The 20,320-nt window shown below is 34.8% G+C and overlaps 1 protein-coding gene across 5 annotated transcripts in view; it reads right to left on the bottom strand.

Annotated features, from left to right (window-relative positions):
* The window catches only part of sloth2 (ubiquinol-cytochrome c reductase complex assembly factor 6 sloth 2), a 369,803-nt gene that overhangs the window by 161,555 nt on the left and 187,928 nt on the right, over window positions 1-20,320 (bottom strand). Inside the window, exon 1 of one of the 5 annotated variants that reach the window (XM_090392239.1) lies at window positions 16,195-16,209. The exons of the other annotated variants lie outside the window; for them this stretch is intronic. The gene's annotated coding sequence lies outside the window, so the exon portion shown is untranslated. Of the gene's footprint in view, window positions 1-16,194; window positions 16,210-20,320 lie in introns of those variants that run through there. 5 annotated transcript variants of the gene reach the window in all.

The following is a 20,320-nucleotide window of genomic DNA, read 5'->3' as shown; positions in this document are numbered from 1 at the left end:
AGTTTTCAGTCTGTTCCGAAGAGAATGGAAGAGTCCCATTCTGGATCACAAAAATGTCAATCAGTGGAGGTTTTTAGCTAGCAACGATACTTCAAATGTTCAAAAATCAGAATCTATTTGAAAGAATGGCAACCACTTCCAGATTATGCCACACGTTTTAAAAGCATCCAACTAGTTAATTGTTGTCTGGACACTGAATACAATATTTTGTATATTGTGTATTTGTATATTGTATATATTTGTAAACTGCGACAGTTTACAATATTTGTAAACTGTCGCAGATTGCGATTTCTGGTAATAGGGAAATCCGATAGAAACCAGTAATTAATAGCAACTGGATATCTATAAATTATAGATTTTCATTGGCCACGTAAAATTATCCCATGCAAAAATAACTTCATCTATATTAGCGAGGCACGTGAACATGATATTGCTAAGAAAGTAACGTCCTTTTTTTTAACTCGTTTTTTTGAGGCTTCGATGAAAAGATTGGTTGAAGGGAATCTTCTCCATTCATGTTTAGTCCCTTGATATTATCCATAAAGGTGAAATGGAGTTGTGCTCGTCTTCAAATGATAACTTTCACATAACTTTCTAATAGGATAAGTCGTAATGTCTAGCACATTACGAATTGTCAGACGATTTTCTTCATCTGCTGTACCGCCAACTTTCGTATTGGAGATATGTGGAATAATATCGCATTTGTATTCAGAATTTCCGACTTATTTATAGCTTTGCCCATCTACAGTATTAGATAACTATTCGTTTTTAACTTTTTTTTATAAAGCGGGATTCCTGTTTTTTTTTTTTTTTTTTTAAATCGCGTGTACGCGTTCTTAAACTACGTTCTTCATCGATGTTAAAAAATAAAAATAAATTCATTGAATTGTTTTGTCTGGAAAAAGGGCTGTTTTACCCCGGTTCCACGCAGTCTCTTCTGTCATTTTACAGTTGATAAATGAAAGAGTCGCTGTCTCTTCGTTGTTGTTGTTGTTAATGTGCGTCAGGTGGATTGACGGGCGTTCCCCTGCTCCTCAGAGCGACAATCCTCGTCAGGAAAGGGCTTAATATGAAGTCTAGCGTATCCGGGAACCTGCTGTTTGTCAACATCAATAACTTGGCACTCTTCCAACTAGTTATTTCCGTGGTCCAGTTAAAGCGAGTAGAGAGTTTTCTATTTAAGTAAAAATCGATGGTAACCTGGCAATCGAATCGAGAAGGATGTTGCTACGATGACACTGAAGGCCATTTAACCTGGTCAGCTGTCGGTATGATGAGCTCCTAAACAAGCGTAAACGTGAAAATTCAGCTTCTGTGAGAGAAGTCCAAGCATTTATCATCTTTTATTTTCTTTTTTCCAGAAATGCTAAATCATTTATATCATTTTAATCAACTGAAATTATTTTGCTAATGGCCAAAAGAAAGACTCCTGCTGTTTCCATTTTTCATGGTTTCATGTAGCTCAGTCTCGAACCAGGTCAAAAAAATACGTAGCCAATAATTTTGGAATCTACGATGGCAATCAGCTAGCCGTGTTCTTTCTGACTGGTTGTTCCAAATTACAGAATAGAAAATCCTAACTGTCGGGATATTTAACTCTTCGTAGCAGGATTTTATATCTGTTCATTCAGATATAAAATCTCTAGATCTGTATGCAAAACTCTGAGAGTGTGCTTCGCAAAAACAACCGAGTACAACTTCAGGATCCTTTGTGGTCATAGTTAGTATTAGCCTTTCCCCCGAACCTTAGTTTTTTATTCAGAGTTGCAATACATCTGCTGAAGACTAACATGAGAAATTTGCAAGCTTCATAACAGTAAATAATGCAAATGTGTTTAAAGGTCATATATTGACTGTCCTAAACAACCAAGTAAAGCTTCTTGTGCAGTTCCTTGGGGTCTCTTTCAAAGATACCGATATGCCATCATTCGCCAAAGCATCAATAAGATTAGATTATTTTTGTACAAAGTAGAAAATGTACTCATCTGTGCATTTGTTATGCCGATTGATCTCTAGCGTGCAAAGATTCAGTGAAGTTAGCAATGAAATTAAAGCGGCTTGAGATTCTCGTGACTTTTCATAGAGAATATAATTCAATGATGATTTTAAGAGAGTTCAGTTTTAATGAGAATCTATTTGAACTTTTATCTTATACTTCGATTCCCTTTTCAGGCTTTTCAAAGGAAGATGAATCAGCAGATTTCATATGGAGTTAACATTTTTTTTTTAATCTCCAAGAAACTCGGTTTTTTATCCTGCATAACATGCAAACTGTCCAGTGAACATCCGTAATGACGTAGCAACTAATGGAAAGGAGGTCAGAATTGTTGTTCTTCGGAATTACAAATCAGCTAAGGCCGTGATGCGAGGCCAATGTATTAACTTTATAAACTAACTTAGGGATGTTCAGGATGACTTATCTGTTTCACTAGATGAAAAAGCGGCGTTTTTCAGGGAGGCCACCTCCGAATAAGACAGGGAAGTCAGGCTGTGTCACCATGTCGTACTTATGACCACATAAGCACTCAGTTTTCTCACTATGGCCAGCAACGATAATGAGGTTCTGAACGAAGCAAAACATTAAAAAGTCAAACTTTTTGTTTAAAAGATGAGGAAAACTGGAATGAGGTGATTTTCTGTTCGTGAAAAATGTGGTTATTTAGGAATATACCAATGCAACTAAGGCAAAAATATACGATGTCCGCGAAATCTTTCCAATTCCTTTAGAAGACTGAGATCTGAAACTAAAAGTTTGAGGATAATCTGAAAGAAAATCTTTTTCTTGTTGCACGGGCAAAGACATTGTTGCTAAAATAGACGCAGTTATAAAAAGTCACTTCTTACCCACGGAATAAACGCAGTTCCTGTGGCATTCCGACAAGGCGTGCACAGCTAATAAGAACCCCTTCTATTTAAGTTCTAATTATGTGATTATATCATATTTAAATAATATTTGTGCTATAATTGTGCAAGTCAAGTTCTTGCAGATCAATCTACACCATGGATTACCAGAAATAGCTGACGGATGGTGAAAATATTTAGATTGATAACGGTAGCAGAAACACATTGGGATATTTATGATTATGAGACGCTATTTGAGTCGCATATGTCTGGATTGTCTACACTGTAAAGCAAAATCGCCGGAGACAGACAATACGCTTGGTAAATACTGTAATATTAAAATAAATAGGATTGTTGAAAAAATGGATGTTCCGCATTAGATCGATACGAAACACCCGATGAATGACTATTATGGGCACAGGAACACTGCTTCGAAAATAGCTGAAATCAGGAATGATTGCCCTGAGTACAATAACTTGAGAGATTTATGTGGGCTTTGAAAGTTGCCTTTTTTTTCCCGCATCAGTTTATGTATATGAACAGATAATTCGTTGGCCCACTTGCGACTTTTGAAAGCGTATACCTACATTAAGTCATGAAAAATCTCCAACAAACTCGTGCAAACCAGTATTTTATTACGCAAACATATCAAATTAGATTTTAATTCTAAGCAACATAACACGGAGACTCCTGTGGTGGGGAGAAGCCAAATGAGGCTGTAAAATTACCAGGTTTTGTCTCTAGAGCAAGAAGTAAGGGTTAGAAAGAGAGAGTAAGTTTCACAATGTTTTTTATGTAAATTTTGTTTATAGTACTTCCATCGACAAAACGATTGTAAACCTATAACGCAGTGCTGTGCGTGAGCTAACAGTGGTAAGATAACCTGCAAATCTTGCACTAGAGAACAAACGTGGAACTTTCTTGAGCCCATTGTGCTCCCAAAAGCAGAGCAGGGGGCGGTTTCAAACCGGACGATGAAAATCAACTACCACCACCAAAAGACTGACAAACATCCACGACATAGCGGGATGTAAACCTCTGACCTGAAGGTTAAATCGCGTAGATAATATTCGCTAGGTTATCTTTCACGGACATTGAATTCTCCTGTCACTCGAATTATCACCTTCTAATCAAATGCTGCTTAATTCCTTTTCTGATCTGGTTAAGCTGCACTGAGTGATGGTTCAATAGCGTATCTGGAAATACGTTTTGAAATAAAATTCACATTTAACCCTTCTAGTTTTGTGCGGGTTTCAGGATGATTCTGAAATAGCATGCTGCATTTATGCCTTTTTTATGATAATATTACAGCTTGTGTTTGTTGCATTATGCTATTAAAGGGATTAATAGATCTGGATCTAAGTAAGTCTAACCAATTCTAACAGATGATAATCTGGAATCATTGAAAACTAGAAATAAGGTATTTGATTCATCTGAATGCGGTTGTGAGACATTAAAACAATCATTAACGTTCGTGTTTAAAAAATTAATAACAATATAAAAATAAGCGAAGTGTTTGCAGTTCTTTTCTGAATTCAATATAATATACAGCTCATTTTGCGTATATGAGATTTTTGAATACTAATGATGGGGAATGATTTCATCGGATATTTCAGAATATTTCTTGTAGTGTAGCTTTTCACACGTAACTTAAGGCAAAGTTTCATTTACTGGAAAATCCCGGTATCATGCTTCTTCCCCTCCCCCCAATCTGTATCACTCACTTTAATATACCTTCACGAGGACCACCTACAGAGCGAAAAGTGAATTGCACCTGTTTAAAAGTGACAGAAGTGCAGGTGTTGTTGGGGAGAGAATGAAGAGGTGGTGATAAGATTGCCAAGTACCGGAAATAGGATCTCATCATAACTGTCACTGACACCATGTATGTCAAAGTGTTGTTCACTTGCACTATTGCATCTTTCCGAGAGTTCTTTGCCCTCTTGTTTGCCTCTTTTCACTACCCGCACACGTACCAGCTCCACTGGCGTCCAACATACCACAGTAAAGTAGGAAACATTCTGTTGCCCTATTTTGAAACAAATCTGGCGACGAGCGGCATATAAATTAAAAGAGAAAATTATTTTTATGCAAAAACAAAAGAAATATTTGTCTCAATTAATATTGAATATTTTTTCAGGTTAATATTGATTTAAATGTTCGTCGTGTTCCTTTCCAAAACTTAATATGGTATGTGCTGAAGCCGCAGTTGGAAACTTATCAATATCATCTTGTTTATTAACGAGCTGTTTCACCACTAAAAACGTGAAGTAATAATAAGAAAGAAATTTAACTAGTCATCAAAATTTGAAACTTATGTCTACCTAGTTTCACGCACCTAAAAAAAAAAAAAAAAAAAATGGTGGCTGCATCAGGGCTTTCTAAACATAAAAAAAATATATATAAATAGATAACAAAGTTGTCCAAGCGCTGAAAAACATTCCAAGAAAAATAAATAAATTCATGCTAACTAAACGTAAAGTCGCGTGGCATGCATTAGCTGTCTGGATTTAAAGACGATTTAAAGGTGATTGTTAGCGAAGTTGAAGTCCCTAAGGTTTAAAGATTTAATAATCTATTTCCATATGTCACTTAATATAAATTGTTAGTTTTTAGTGAGTGATCCGTGTGAATGGATGGCTGATGGATTCCCTTAGAAATATGGAGTAAAACCTTTCTTCTAAATACGGCATGGTGTAAACGTTCCAATCAACAGGACGGTTAGAATTAGAAGTATGGTTCGCCAGGCCAGATATTTATTTTATGCTCGACATCTGCAACATGTTCCTTCTTTCTCACCTGAAATACACGGCATATATATGTAGGCTAAACCACAAGAACAGGGAATTCTATATATCCCTGGATATTTGTAGAAGGGCATGCTGCCCTTAGATGACCTGTGGAGGTTCCAAACAGTTTTAATCGTTTTAAAAGTCACTCATGTTGTGATCCTCGAAAAGAGAATCAATTTTAATCAATAGGGTGCCAATATATAGAATTGTGGTCTGGTCTCTACACTAGATTTTTTTTTTTTTTTTGAATATCCATTAAGAACAAAAAAAAATTGAGAGAGCCTGAAGATCGGTCTGGAGTTGGTAGTCATGTTTTATAATAGAAACTGCTCGATTCTTTTCTTCAGAGTGTGGATTGTTAATTTTTGGGAGGGAATGTGAAGGCATGACGCATGAAGATAATGTTATATGAGTAGGCTTGCGATACACCTCAAGTGAAACATCACAGTTAGGTTTCTTAGTGATGAGAATATCAAGGAAAGGGAGTTGTTTTTTAAGCAAGTGTAAATTTGATTGTAGGTTTGTAAGAATTAAGAGAATGAAAAAAAATTATTGCAGACTCGGGAGGTTATGTTTCAAAATAATAAAAATATCATCAACATATCTCCACCAAACTGACAAACCGCTGGTTTTACAGTAGTTTCCGCAAAGAAAGTTTCTTAAAATTCTCCATAAAATTCATCTAATGGAGGGACTGCCCATTCCTAACTGCAAGCAAACTGAGCAGATGTAAACACGTGTATTTGGCAGTCAGAGTAAACAATGCAGATAGGAAACAGCCCTATCATAAGCAGTAGCAGGTTTCTAAGCCAAGCTACTTGCCTGTGACAAGCCATTGGGCCTATGGGAAGATGGACGTTCACTCGTATGGTGCAGTAGGTTAATCACTTCCCAAACGTTAGGAATTAAATGCCACAGCAAAAGCTAATTTAAATATCTGATCGATCAAAAACGTTGCATAGGGAATTAAATAACGGAAAATGAATGTTGCGTTTGGCTATACTTCATTCCATTGTTTAGCGCATTTGGAAGAACGACGGTACATTGCACCCTTCGATTGGAAAAGGCCTGAGTTCGATTCTCGTCGTGACGACGAATCTTTAAATGAGTTTTCAATTGAAGGTGAGTAAGCCGGGAGGTAGCAGAACTTTTTCTCCCAGAAAGTGGAATTTTTCATCCCGAGTACAGACAAATCGGTCATCAGAACACATGCAATTTACAGACAAAAATATTATTGGTGATGGGCGATAGGTGGCGTTGATGATAGTTGTGTGTAGTAGTAGAATTAAGTAGTAGCGGAGACTACGAGGTGTGTGTGTGTGTGTGTGTCATGTATAATAATCATTATTCAAAATATGAGACTGCAGTTTTCTATCTTCGCCAAAGACCTCCCCCCCCCCTTTTTTTTTTATAGTACGATTTCTAAATTTGGACTTTTAGAATCGGGTTGGATGGACTTAACGAAACAACCAAAGCTGGGATCCCTGTGCGTTATGTCTTAGCAGCGTGTATTCTCTGGTAGTTTTTGTCTTGATGGGTAAAAATATGAATAATAAAATAAATAATCCAGCAAGCATAACAATAACGAATAATGCTATAAAAATAGTATGAAGATTAATTAATAAATATACTTTGATTTATGGCAAACGGAAGGTGATGAAAAAATGATCGATGGAAAGCTATCTGACAGGGGTGGCTCGTGCATAGGCACTGCGGAACTGCAGAACCCAGAATTTTTCTCGATATATAAATATATTTATTAATTTATTTATATTTGCTTGTAATATTTAATTTTATCATCCTATACAATTCTCTTATTTTGTATAAAAAATAATAAAAATCCATCTTGTAGCACTTAGGAGGACGAAAGTCGCTAGCAGCACTGTGTTTACCACAGTATCATATTGCTACGCGCACAAGCATATGCACGTCATAGTGGGATGCGAGCTATTAGCGTAATGCGGCACTGTCCGTCGCGCAATTCCACTATTGTTTATATGCATTTGCGCCAGTAGTAGAGTGTTCGTAGTGCTTATCGTGTTTGCTCTGTCTCTTTAAATATTTGGACCTTACAATTAAAAGGCATGTAGTTTTTATTTTAGAACATTATTGAGATTATTGACAATATTATCGATATTTTATCGATAATAAAAAAAATATTATTGACAATTTTATTAATGAATATTTTATTTAATATTATTACCAATTTTATCGATAATAAACAATATGTTTTCATGTTTAATTTTTTTTTAAATTTTTGCCATAATTTTTGATATTTTATCCAAACACGTATACACTGACTGTGCTGACTGTGTATGTATATTTCGAAAGTTGCAGCACCCCCCACGATTTCAAGCCACGAGCCGCCACTGCTATCTGATCTTCGCAATTTCAAGGAGATCAAAAACCGTTATGAAGTTATCATAAATCGATAATGAGTCATCTCACTTATTATGATCAGAATTCGAAGGAAACTTTAACTGGTACATTCGATATTTTGCATTTCATTTATCTTTATATGGTTGGTTTGAGGAATGGGTGCAATTTCTATTCTGTGGTTTCCTCTGTACGATTTTTTACTTTTTACATCGTAACAAATGAACACGTTATCTAACGTGTAATTGTCGTTCAGGACACTATTATGTCAGTCTAATATTTTTGTTTTGTTTTATTCCATTTTTCTCATCTCTGAGGTATAAAGAGACGTCGGTGTGGCAGACATGTTTTTTTTTTTTTTTTGCTTGCATACGGAAGCTAATAACATTTCTTCTCATGCAAATCCAAAATGCGTCAGCTGCAGTTTTGTCCTCTGCCCATTCGCTGCATCGATACGTAAAGAGATCGCGCTTTTGATAAAAGGGCTGTGACCTCTCTTTTAGATATTAATTTAAGGTTAGGTTCTCACTGTACAGTAACTGGTCCCGGGAGTGAACTTTCCCACGGGTTAAGTAGCTTATTGCCACAAGAAATGAAGTATTGACAATGATCCGTTAGCAATTAACAGTATTGCAGCTCGTTAGCATTACAATTTCTGGAAGAGGTCATGGAAGACAAATTTCTTAGTCTGAATTTATGTTCCAAATATCCCAGGAGGTATCTGAATAAAAATTAAACTAAGTGCATCAACTAATATTATTAGGAAGACAATATCAACAAAACACAATGACGCTAAGAAATATCGAAAAAATATTCTTTTTTTATTCTAAAGAAATTTTTATTCTGACGTACGACATTCAAAAGTTTTACAGCAGCGTTTTTGATTCCAGTGAACTAATATTTTCCATGTTATTCACACATTTGGTAATACATAAATTGTAATTTGATTTTTCTTAACAGCTGAAATGCAACCTTGTAGCATCATTATTGAAAGACGGAGGAAAGATTGATGAAAAGAATAGGAAATTGAGAATTCTCTATCTAATGTGCTATTTTGGGGATGCGCTGCCTGCCCTTATCATCTCAAGGAATTACTGTGGATCTGTAGAGAATCCATGTGCACTTATCGCTGTTGAATGTTTTATATGGAGGTGGCTAGGCTACCTCCATATAAAACATTCAACATCTTGATATCTTTTCAATTAATCGGAAAAGGAAACAGAAAATATACAAGAGAGAGCCTTTAAACGATATAATATATGCTGATTTTGATTAACATTGATCAAGTAAAGGATAGTTTAGTTTTGGGTTTCTAACAACAGAACGAAATCTATCAAAATAAAAAGGACTTTGCTAAAGTTTTGTTTACTTTTGTGCAGTGTATTGGAAAAAGTTGAATATTAAGTGAAAGAATAATTAATGCAATTAAATTCTTACAGCGATATACTGCTTAAATCTGAAAAACTAGACGTGATCTCAGAGAAATGCAGATATTTTATCATGTCTACCTATTTGTGATGTGGAGTGAAAGAGAGAGAGAGAAGAGAGATGTTGAAAGTTTATTTTTCACTAAGTTAGACTATAATAAATTTAGTTTAATCCTTTATCCCAGTGAGAGCAAACAAAGTTTGCGCCTGGAAATATCTTCAGGACTGAATATAGCGTGGTACTATCTTACCTGGGTAAGTAGTACAACACTATATTCAGTCCTGAAGATATTTTCAGGCGCAAACTTTGCTCTCACTGGGATAAAGGATTAAACTAAATTTATCAGAGAGAGAGAAAGACGACGTTTCTCGAATTAAACTCAATGTTGCAATACGGGAGATCAAAGCGATGGCTGAAAACAATTGAGAAATTTGTAGCAACCAAATAACGCAAATCTGAGTATTAAAGTACTATTATTTTAATCTTAATAATCGAATTCTATTAAAAATATGAAAACGTTTTATTTTGTATTCAAAATATTAAGCGTTGTATGCATAAGATTCATTGAAATCTTACTCTGATACTACCGATAGACGAATTTCGAGTTGCTACCATTTTCTAAGGTTGACTTAACGGTTAATATTTACATCGCGTTACATATTATATGAAAAGTTCGAGGCACGGAACAGTGAATATCGAAGCAGGAAAAATTCCCAGCATTCCGGGCCGTTTAACCACCCTGGTTCGAAGGTAATACAGATAAATGAAGACCTCGGGTATATTTGGATAATCTACCTACTGAACAAGACGATATAAAACTAAAAACCAGAGAGGAGACAGCGCTTTCATAGAAAGCAGTGTAGTCTTTAATAAAAATAAAAAATTCAGTAAAAGTCAATCAAAGAGTGAAGTACAGAAGAAAAAAAATTAAACAAGAATACAAATTGGAGAAGGAGAAATCATCAGAGAAAGAAATACGTTCCTTTCAACCGTTATCAGGCAATTAAAAATGTATGTCTTTATAAAACCAAAGAAACCTAAAACAGTGAAACTTTATGTCATGACGTTCCTCCTGGGACAAAGACCAATTTTCTGATTAGGACTAAGATATTGTAAAAAATCTTTTTCAGGTAATTGTATCATACTGGTAGCAGTGTTTGTCTCCGATCAGAGATCCAAAATAAAATGCAAACTGTTCAAATTCTGGATGGCAGTGATTATAACAAAAATAATAATACAATCATATTTTTAAGCTACTGTGTTAAGAAAAAAGTTTCAGACAAATAGTATTTAACGAACAAACAATGATAAATAAATAAAAAGAAGTCATAATCGACCACCACAAACTATTTTTCACAATAAAAAGAACGTTAGGGACACATTTTCATTGCACCTGCCAGAAACTGCATTTCAATTCAAAGAAATAGTTGTGAATTTAATATTTAATAATTTAATGTTTAATAAAAATAAAATATTTAATAAAGGCTAAATTTAGTTTTTCATTGCAGTTTCTTAGACCTAGTTTAGTTCAAAACTATAAGCAACTTTACTACTACTACATGGGAAAATAATCAGTTGATGCTGTGGTAAATAGCAGAAGTTTTAGCAGTTTGAACTGTGTCCTCAAGAAAGAATAAATTTAAAAAAAATATTGCAGAACAGATATTTTCTCTTGTTTATTTTTAAGATATGTAAAATGAATCTTAAATAAAAGAATTCTCGAATGCCTTTTTATTACCCATAAAGGCCCAAAGCTATCCATGATTTTATACGCAATTTTATACGCAGGAGAAAATACGAAAAACGGCTGCCGCCATTTTACTATTTCAGAACTCACTCGCTATTTCAGCAGAACTTACTATTTTAGACAATATCGTTATGCCATTGTCTGAAATAGTGAGTTGAGTTACGAGATTAAAAATCCAGCTTTTTTCCGGGAAGGGGAAATCCTACTTGCTCGTGCCAGAGATCAACTAACTCGGGAACTGTGGAAGAACGGTTTAGAAAATGTTCCTCTAACTGGCGACTAGAATCGAACTTACATCGTTCTTTCTTCGGGCGGCCGAGCTGCAGTATGCTATAAGTTTACAACCGTTCAAGGTTGAGTGAGAAAAAATTTTATTAATTTCATGCATCTCACTTTACTAATTATTTTGAATATCAATTTTTACTTATTTTAATTATTATAATTCTTTATAAAACTTTGTGTTCCAATTACAGATCATACAAAAACATTTCGAAATGCAATTCTTTCTCCCCCTCCCATATTATAAATGCTGGTTTTGGTTGTGAAACTGAATAGCTAACACACGACTTTTAAACTTCCTCAGATTATTGTGAATTTATATTTGATTATTATTATTACTATTGGCACACTGCGACCAGTTGCAAATACTGTGCGACTGTCATGATAGTTTCCTTTTGAAGACTATGCTTTACTTATAGATTTTAGCTGAATGTGAAACATTTTACTCTTATTGAGCTGGTGAAACAATGTTCGATTAGCTGCATCCCCCCCCCTTCTCACACACACATACACAATGTTTACAGTGTAGCTTCGTCTACAAGACATGACATCAAAAACTCAAGTGAACAGTTATTTAGTGTTTTATTAAAATTATAATAACAGAATTAACTCACGTAAAATATTCTTTATTAGTAGAATTTTCGCCTGAGTATCACAGGCATCTTCAGTACATGTAAAAATCTGATTAAACAATAACTGACAATTTCAAAAGGCGCCACCTAAGTAACTAATCTAAGATAACTAAAAAAGGTCATTAAATTTCCTAACATATAGCATATAGTCTATTAACACAATTGCCATAATCTTAGCAATGTACGCGAAGCTTCGTTTTACAATGTGATATGCGTTTCTGTTTATTATTAAGATACCCACCGAAAATCTCTAACATTTCAAAGTATATAATGAATATTATAAATTATATCAAACATATCGAATGCGAGTTAACAGCGTAAAAAAAAAGCAGAACTTATCAGCTAGAACTCAGTTAACGTTGTAAAATATAACTATGGTGAAATTCAGAATTTATCATTATAATGACTTTTACCTGCGTAAACCTAAATGTAACAATTCTTTAGCGAAGTCTAGTTACTCTGTTCAAATACGCCCTCTAACAGAAACTATTGGAAGCAAGCAAGTAAATATGTCAAAGTGTATGGAAAACGATATCCTTAGAAATAGCCGTAACTAAGCGACTAGGTCGTCCTTTCCTCATGGATATTTCCAATGTTCGTGCGCGCGAGACACTCGTGAGTAAAGCTGCAGGGCCGTAAAATAGGTCAGCAGGTAAAGCGTCGATTTGTTTGTAAACATAACTGCCACATACTGCACGACATATCATTTCCATGCCAACTCTAAAAGAAACATATGCAAGCTCCACACTGCCAGATGCACGTGCAATTTTTTTCGTTTTCTTTCTTTTTTTCAGATGCGAATGTGATAAAAGTGCGTAGTTTTAAAGAAATTGGATCGGACAGCTGAATAAAATATAACGTACGTGATTCAAACAACTGTCGAAATGTTTATTCTTTGAAATTCATCACGAAGAACGAATGCAAATTAAGCATGTAAATTAAAGTCAAAACACGTTAGATATCAGACGCTTTTTTTGTCAAGGGGGGGGGGGGGGATTGTATTTGATCGTATTTTGTGTAAGCGATTTTTAGTGACTAATGTAGAAGGATGGCATTTTGCGGAATAAATCTTATTGCAACGCATAATTCAGGAGGTGAATTATGTGCAGCAATAAGATTTTGAACTTGTGAAGCAATAGCGAGAATTTTGTTTTCATTGTTTGTTGTTATTTTTGTTTAAATTTAACAAGAACAGCTGGTACGTAAAAATTCTTTGAATAGGATGCGGTACAAAACGTCGATTACTTGTTTTTATTGATAGTTACGCTTTTATAAACATCGAAGCTCGCAATAAAATCGTACATATTTTTGTTGTTGTTAGACTATAATTACGTTGTAATCAAAAACTTACGGCAGTTAAATTTTTTTAAAATTTATTAATTTGACTCTCATATATTGAAAAGTAGGAAAAGAATGCTTTTCAAAATCAAATATGCTCTAAAAACAATGCTTAAAGTATAGTAATCATGATGATTAACAAAGGATTTCACTAGTTTGCTTTATGGTTCTAAATATATTTCAGAACTATTTTAAGTTTGGTGTCCGTCATTTTAAATTTTCCATTTATACAAAGGCAAAATTCTTTGTGGTTTCATAAGTGCGTGGAAATACCATTAGCAATGGTATAATAAAATAAAAATATATCAGCTATAATAATATGTGATTTATTTATTTTTTTTTTGTTTCAATTAACAGAGAATATTTTGTACAAAATAATTTAATAAATATGGACAATTAATTTGGATAAAGAATTACTATAAAGAAGTAAAACAAATTATATGTCATACTAAGTGATAATATAAAATAATCATTTATTATTAGATTACTGCACGATCTTCAAGTTTTATAAAAGAAGCTGCGGCTTCTCACACTCCTCAGAAAATGAATAAACATTATTTTGTGTTTTATTTAAAAGGTTACCGTTGGGGTTCATCCTTAACGTCCAAGTGAATGCATTTTTTTTTTTTTTTTAACTGAGCGTCTATAATCATTTAAAGGTTTTAAAATGCAATCACATTTTTGTATTGCCAATAGCCAGTTGACTGATATTCGGAGCGACTTTTGACATATAATAAAAGTTCTCCATATGTGGTTCAGTGACACAGTGAAATAAATAAATGGACTCAAACGCCTAATGGAATGGAGAAGTATCAAGAGAACGAAGTGCCATCTTAGACGCAGCATTAAACGAGACGAACTTAAGTTTTTTTGGGGAAAGAGATGGGATCTTGAAATTTTGCGTTGTACGAGGTGGAGGAAATATGCAGTGTTAGTAAACTTCCTCGCGAGAATTTCTATCAAATTATGTCAACTGGCTTTTGTTTGTTACGACCTCTGAAGTACGTCAGGTTCGTGTATATAGTTCCAACAGACTAGGCAAGTGTTGTCCACATACAAACACTGACACATTTTTCTAGACGCATCTACAAACCAAATCGTTTGCAGTTAGTGTACAGCAAAGTTCCTGCTCACGAGTAACCGGTAGTGGGACATCCTCATTGCTCTTATCATTTATCTCCGTCAAAGCTGCAACGCATCCCCCTTCCTTACCCAAAGATGTATGATGTTAAAAAAATGATGTCTTCAAGCGTGTCCAAATTTGAACCGTAACGAGGTCGTATTTACGATCGAGTTGAACGAACTGCGAAGCACTCCAGATTTCACGCACTAAACGCCACCTGGAATTCAGGGAGAAAAATTTCTGATAAGGAAACAGGCCAAGATTGTGTTGTATGTCCGCTATATGGGTTATCGACCAGACCAGAGAGAGAGAACCAGAGATCACGTGCTTCTCCGACGTCACACTCTTATGTGGGTCACCTCTATGAATGGAAGGTTTGTTTGTAAACAGAGGCAATGATCCTGGATCATTGTTGATATACATGCTGCCTTAGTCAGCGACAATTTCCACGTCCCTCAGTGACCTTCCTCCACTTCCTGTATGGGATGGATGATCGTGTGTGTGTTTGTGCGCATTTTAACTGTCCGATAGAGCTGGGATCGGTTTCTCTGTTAGACTGTTAAATGCGCAAAAAAAATTATTACGATGCAATGTTATACGCAGCAAAGTCACTCACACTGAATCCGTTCAGCTATTTGCTGAGAACAAACCGATTTCCTTACCTACCAAACTGCCAACTGCTTCAAGAACACTTGTTTCCCTTTAATTCTTCTGAAATCGGACTATCGTTTCTTTAAACAGATTATTATTATTATTTTTTTTTAATCTGTTTCTTTTAAAAGTAATACACTTTACCATTATAGTGCAAGTAATAAGCGTGTTTATGTTGATTGAAGCGCATCATATTCAGTAAAGTGTATTATGTTTCTCTTCGGACTGTTCAGAAGAAATTAATTAAAGAAAAAATATATGAAGCTGGATAATGAGGATGACACAGTGGAAAACTGCTCATAAGAAAGTTGGGAAGCGTCTAAAGAGTAGTCGGTAAACATGAAAATGAAAAACGTGTTTAATTGGTTTTGTGGCTTGTGCAGTAATTTGTGCTTGAGTATGCTGATTTCCATAAGTATAAAAATATTTAGGAAATCATTGCAAATTTTTCTCTCGTTTACGAGAGCTTTCCAAGTAGAGACGCCTTTACTCAGCAGAAAACGCAGAAACACAGACTCATAAATTAGAATTTTAATTTACATAAACTAAATTGTTATAGGATTAAATATAAAATCAAATGTAGGCGAGCTGAATTTCAGATTATATCAATTTCTTTTTTACATATAATCTTTTGCACAAATATTTCAATAAGTTCATCTGAAGTGACAATTTGGCTGCTTTTTGTAAAATTTCTGACACGTGCAACCAGCAGATATGCAAGTCAAATTAACAATCTGTGATGCTAAAGATTAGTAGAGGCCCAACGCAGCCTTTCGAGCAGCGTAAATTGACTTGTTCCCCATCTCCACACCGCAATAAGCTTAAGATGAGACATATGAGTTCAGCGCAGACCTCCCACATCTCAGAATGGCAGTTGTACAACCGGCACTTTAGAAGGATTAATATAGAAATAAATGAGGAAAGATAGGCAACTTGTTAGAATATATATATATATATATATATATATATGCACGAGTACGCACATACCGTGGTATAAACTGCTTCTCGTTACTGCAGTAGGTCATTTCGTCCTACGTGATACGCATGCGTGGAATTCTTCCTAAAACATTTCTTGATAAATGAATCCCCCCCCCATCGATGCTGAACGATATTCCGATTAACTCCGACGTAATATAAATTCACTCTAAGATAGCGATAACATTCGATACTCTGAACTTCGAATATTTACATTCCTCCAGCGTGTCCTGGACTTTGTTCTCTCACACTTCATTCGGTTGTCAATAGCACTCTGCGTTCCCACAAGCGAAGAACAACCGAACAAAAATTATACTCGAAGTGAAAGACTTTGTCCTTCGACTTCACACATTTATGCTTGACGCAAAACAGCAAAGTGTACGGCGGCAAATAGTTTCGTAATATGTATCCAAAGATCCTTGTTTCTTCGATTAATGTTGAAGAACCCCCCCCCCCATCTTTCTAGAACAAATTTTACTCTACTGTTCGCCACGAACGCATATGGGTTTTGGAATTGTAAAATACGGTTTGTCCGATCTTCCTAATTATATTCTTAATTTGCAAGCGAATTCCTGAGTCCCCTCCTACATACTTGACCTTTCAGTTTCGCGACAGCACAAATGGTAGACCGATTCCCGGAAAAAACATGGATCATTCATTTCATACTAAACATCGCAACTCGGCCAAAGAAGTTTCTCCCGTTTTTTCCACATACTTTTCTAATTAATTTCGCAATAAATACATTTGTCTAGGAGCATTTTAATCTCCATTAAAATGCTCCAAAATGCATTTATGGAGGTGTAAAAAATCAACCCAAATCAAATCAAATCAAATTCTTAGTGTAAGCCAAAACACGGGGGGGGGGTATTAAGTACATAATAATAGTGGTTTATTTTTCCTGATCTAAAGTTTTTTTTAACCATCAATAAATCCGATTGCCAAAATACAAAATATAAAAAAAAATCTGACGCACAGATTTTAAGTATTTCAAAAAGACATTCAAAAAAAGCATTTTCCCTCAAAATCTAAAGATACTGACATTTACTTGATTCCGAGATGCGATAGGTTTCGAGAAGACTTAATTTCTTCCACATGAGTAAGATGGAAGGCATGAAGTAGTACTTCACTGTGGTTACGAAAAGTTTTTATTTCCCTTCAATTCTTCCATAAGCGGAGCTTGCATCAGTGTCCTTCCACAGATCAAAAAGAAGCTGCTGTGATCGTTTCTCTCTCACTCATACACACAAGCTTTTAAAGTTGTCTTTCACAAAAAAGAACAGCATAAAAAAGTAAATAAATAAATAAATAAAAATTCCTCTGGCCCGCACTACTCGGCAAACCAATCAATGTCTAAATCCAACACAAGAAACAACCAAAAGGCTGTGGGTTCAAATCTCATCGTACGCATGGCTACGTAGGAATACCCATTTAGCGCTACTATCCTGTTTATTGTAGGTCTGGCGTGGCTTGAAAAGTTTCATGTTTGGTCTCTAGAGAAGTTTACAGGATTATTAAAACATATTTCCAGCTAATGATTAGTATGCTGAATTTTATAGTTTTTCGTGTCATATGCTGCTAGCCAACCAATCCATCATTGACCACTCGCTTGCAGCAAACGATAATGAATTTCACAAACCAGTGAAATATTGGAAGTCGATTTTATGACTGTAAACTAACCACTATGATAAACAATGAGTCTAAAGAAAAGAAGAAAAAAAACTGCAGAGCAAAAAATAATCTTAGCTTAGGTTCAGAAAAGTGATCGTGTTTAAATGCAGACCGAAACGTATCATTACCTTGTTTGAAATACTTGCTCACATTCTATTGATTTTTTGTGACCTTTAGGTCCGACTTTGTTTCTACTGCAAAATTAAGCCGCTTGCGATGATGACTTGTATTCCTTGTACGTGACAAATATTTAGAGTTCCGGAAACTCATACAGAATAAGCCAAAGTAATATGTAAGAAATATTCTTTCGAGAACTTTAAGACGTTGCAAATCCTAGAAAGAATGTTCAAAGTCACAAGAGACTTGTCGGAGCTCACTTCTGAAACTCTGCTTATGCAGTAACCCCGTTGTTGTTGTTCTTTTGTCTTGCGGCTTTCTGGTTCTGTCGTTTGGCAATTGGCCAAGAATTATTTCAACAATTTCAAATTGAGTGCCTGTCAAGGAAATAAAGGAGAAAAAAAAGCAAAACAATAATACTGTGAAGAGCAAAGGATGGGCTTCCGTTGTGAACATTGCTCAACCTAAATAGATCACTCAAAATAAAAGAACAGTGGAGGGAAGGTATAAAATGGTTTATACCTTCCCTCCACTAAGGGAGGGGCTTGTTTTCTTTAACAGAACTACAAAATCTACAGTCCCCCAGAGTATTAACAGATCCTCTTTTAAAAGCCTTTTTTCGGAATACACGATGATTCAACATTTCATTAAGAATTCTCAAATTAATGACTATTTCTCTCTTGACAAATTTTGACGAATGTAAGCTTTGTTTTAGCTCCTGTTATGCGTTCACCTACAGAGATAGGCAGAACGTATAGTTTTCTGGGTAGGAGTACTTTCTTTTCACCCACCTGAGTTTGTGCGAAAATTGAAAAAATAGGCTGAAAATGTCGACAAAAACGCCCAAGAGATGATAAATGTAAATCTGCTGTGTTCACTTAAAACTATGATCAAATTAAATTGCTGATATAACTTTAACAACTTAAAGAATTGTTGGCACTTTCACATCTACAACGTACTACGTTTTCCAAGAAACAAACAAAAACGCGTAAGAGCAAATTATCCGAAGTTCTTAGGGCAATTAAGTCAATTATTCCTTCTGTTTCTTAAAGAAATAATTAAATTCAAGTCTGACTGTTCACGATTTTTTCTTTCTCAAATTCCATTCATCTAAATTTAGATTTTGTTGAAAGTAACTAAAGCGGCCCATCGTCTCAGCAACTTCCCAGCCGCATGAAAAAAAAAAAAAAAAAAAAGCCCTTAGTGTCAAAGTGACTTTAAATTTAGGATAACTCAAATATCCAGAGTTGTCGACTGACTGCTTAAAGAGTTTCCCGCGGAAACCAGATAATTATGCATTTACAATATTCTCATGAAAGAGCGATTAAGAGGTGGTTTAGAAAGACGTTATCCCTTACATCAGTTGGCAAATAAGAAGCAAACTGTGCACAGAATGACTAAATTTTCAGACCTGATTGGCAATGTTTTCAATATTTGATATAAAGGATTTTTCTCAATACAAATTTTACTTATTGTGGAGTCTTCTCTGTATCGAAACTTATGCACATAATTTACGTGATTTAAAGTTTAGTCACGAAATCAAAATAAAACGTTAAAATGTTTACACTAAATCAAATCCAACTGATTTCTTGAGCGAACGGTTGCTAAAGATCTGGAATCAGTTTATGGTCCTACTGGGAGAGAAATACATTATATATATATATACATGCTGTCACTAGACAATAGGTAACTCTGTATGGGAGTAAATTGCATGTAAATGACGTTCATAATTAACTACTTAAAATGCAACATAAACTACAGCCCAAGACTACAAACGAGAAAATAAGTCAGTGAAAAAAAAAAAGTCAATTAATAGTCATTTGACTATTAAAATTGCATGGTCATTCTAGTCAGTTATTTAAATATCTGGAGGTAAAACCTTTTCTGATATGTTTAGTTTCATACTAAAGATCTTCCAAAATAAGAAAAGATAGCCGAGTCTTGAAACAAGAATACTACGAGCTTATCAGATTACTATTGCTTGCAGAAAAATTCATATTTATCTGACTCTTAATCCAGATGGAATCTTAAAGTTTTCTTTAAAATAACGTCTTAATGCCACTTCTAGGGAATGAAAAAACTCAAGAATGCAAACATATTTAACAGTATACTTAAGACAGAATTAAAGCGAAAATTGAACACTTCGTGGCATCCTGTTATTTAGGAAGTCTATACGAAGAATTTTAAATGTGCAGAGAAAAAAATACCATAGCATAGAAAAACATAAGTATAAACATGTTTACTTATACTGCGGTAAACAATAACAGGCTGTTATTATTTCTCATATTATTTGTCAGCGTGAAAAAGACCAAGTCTTTCTCAAAATGTTTAAAACAGAGAAAAAGGCCATAAG

Source organism: Typopeltis vanoorti, chromosome 5 (assembly GCF_054136105.1).
Source record: "Typopeltis vanoorti isolate ZY-2024b chromosome 5, IOZ_Tvanoo_1.0, whole genome shotgun sequence".
Classification (NCBI taxonomy): Eukaryota; Metazoa; Arthropoda; class Arachnida; order Uropygi; family Thelyphonidae; genus Typopeltis; species Typopeltis vanoorti.
This window is presented reverse-complemented; position numbering and strand designations above follow the sequence as displayed.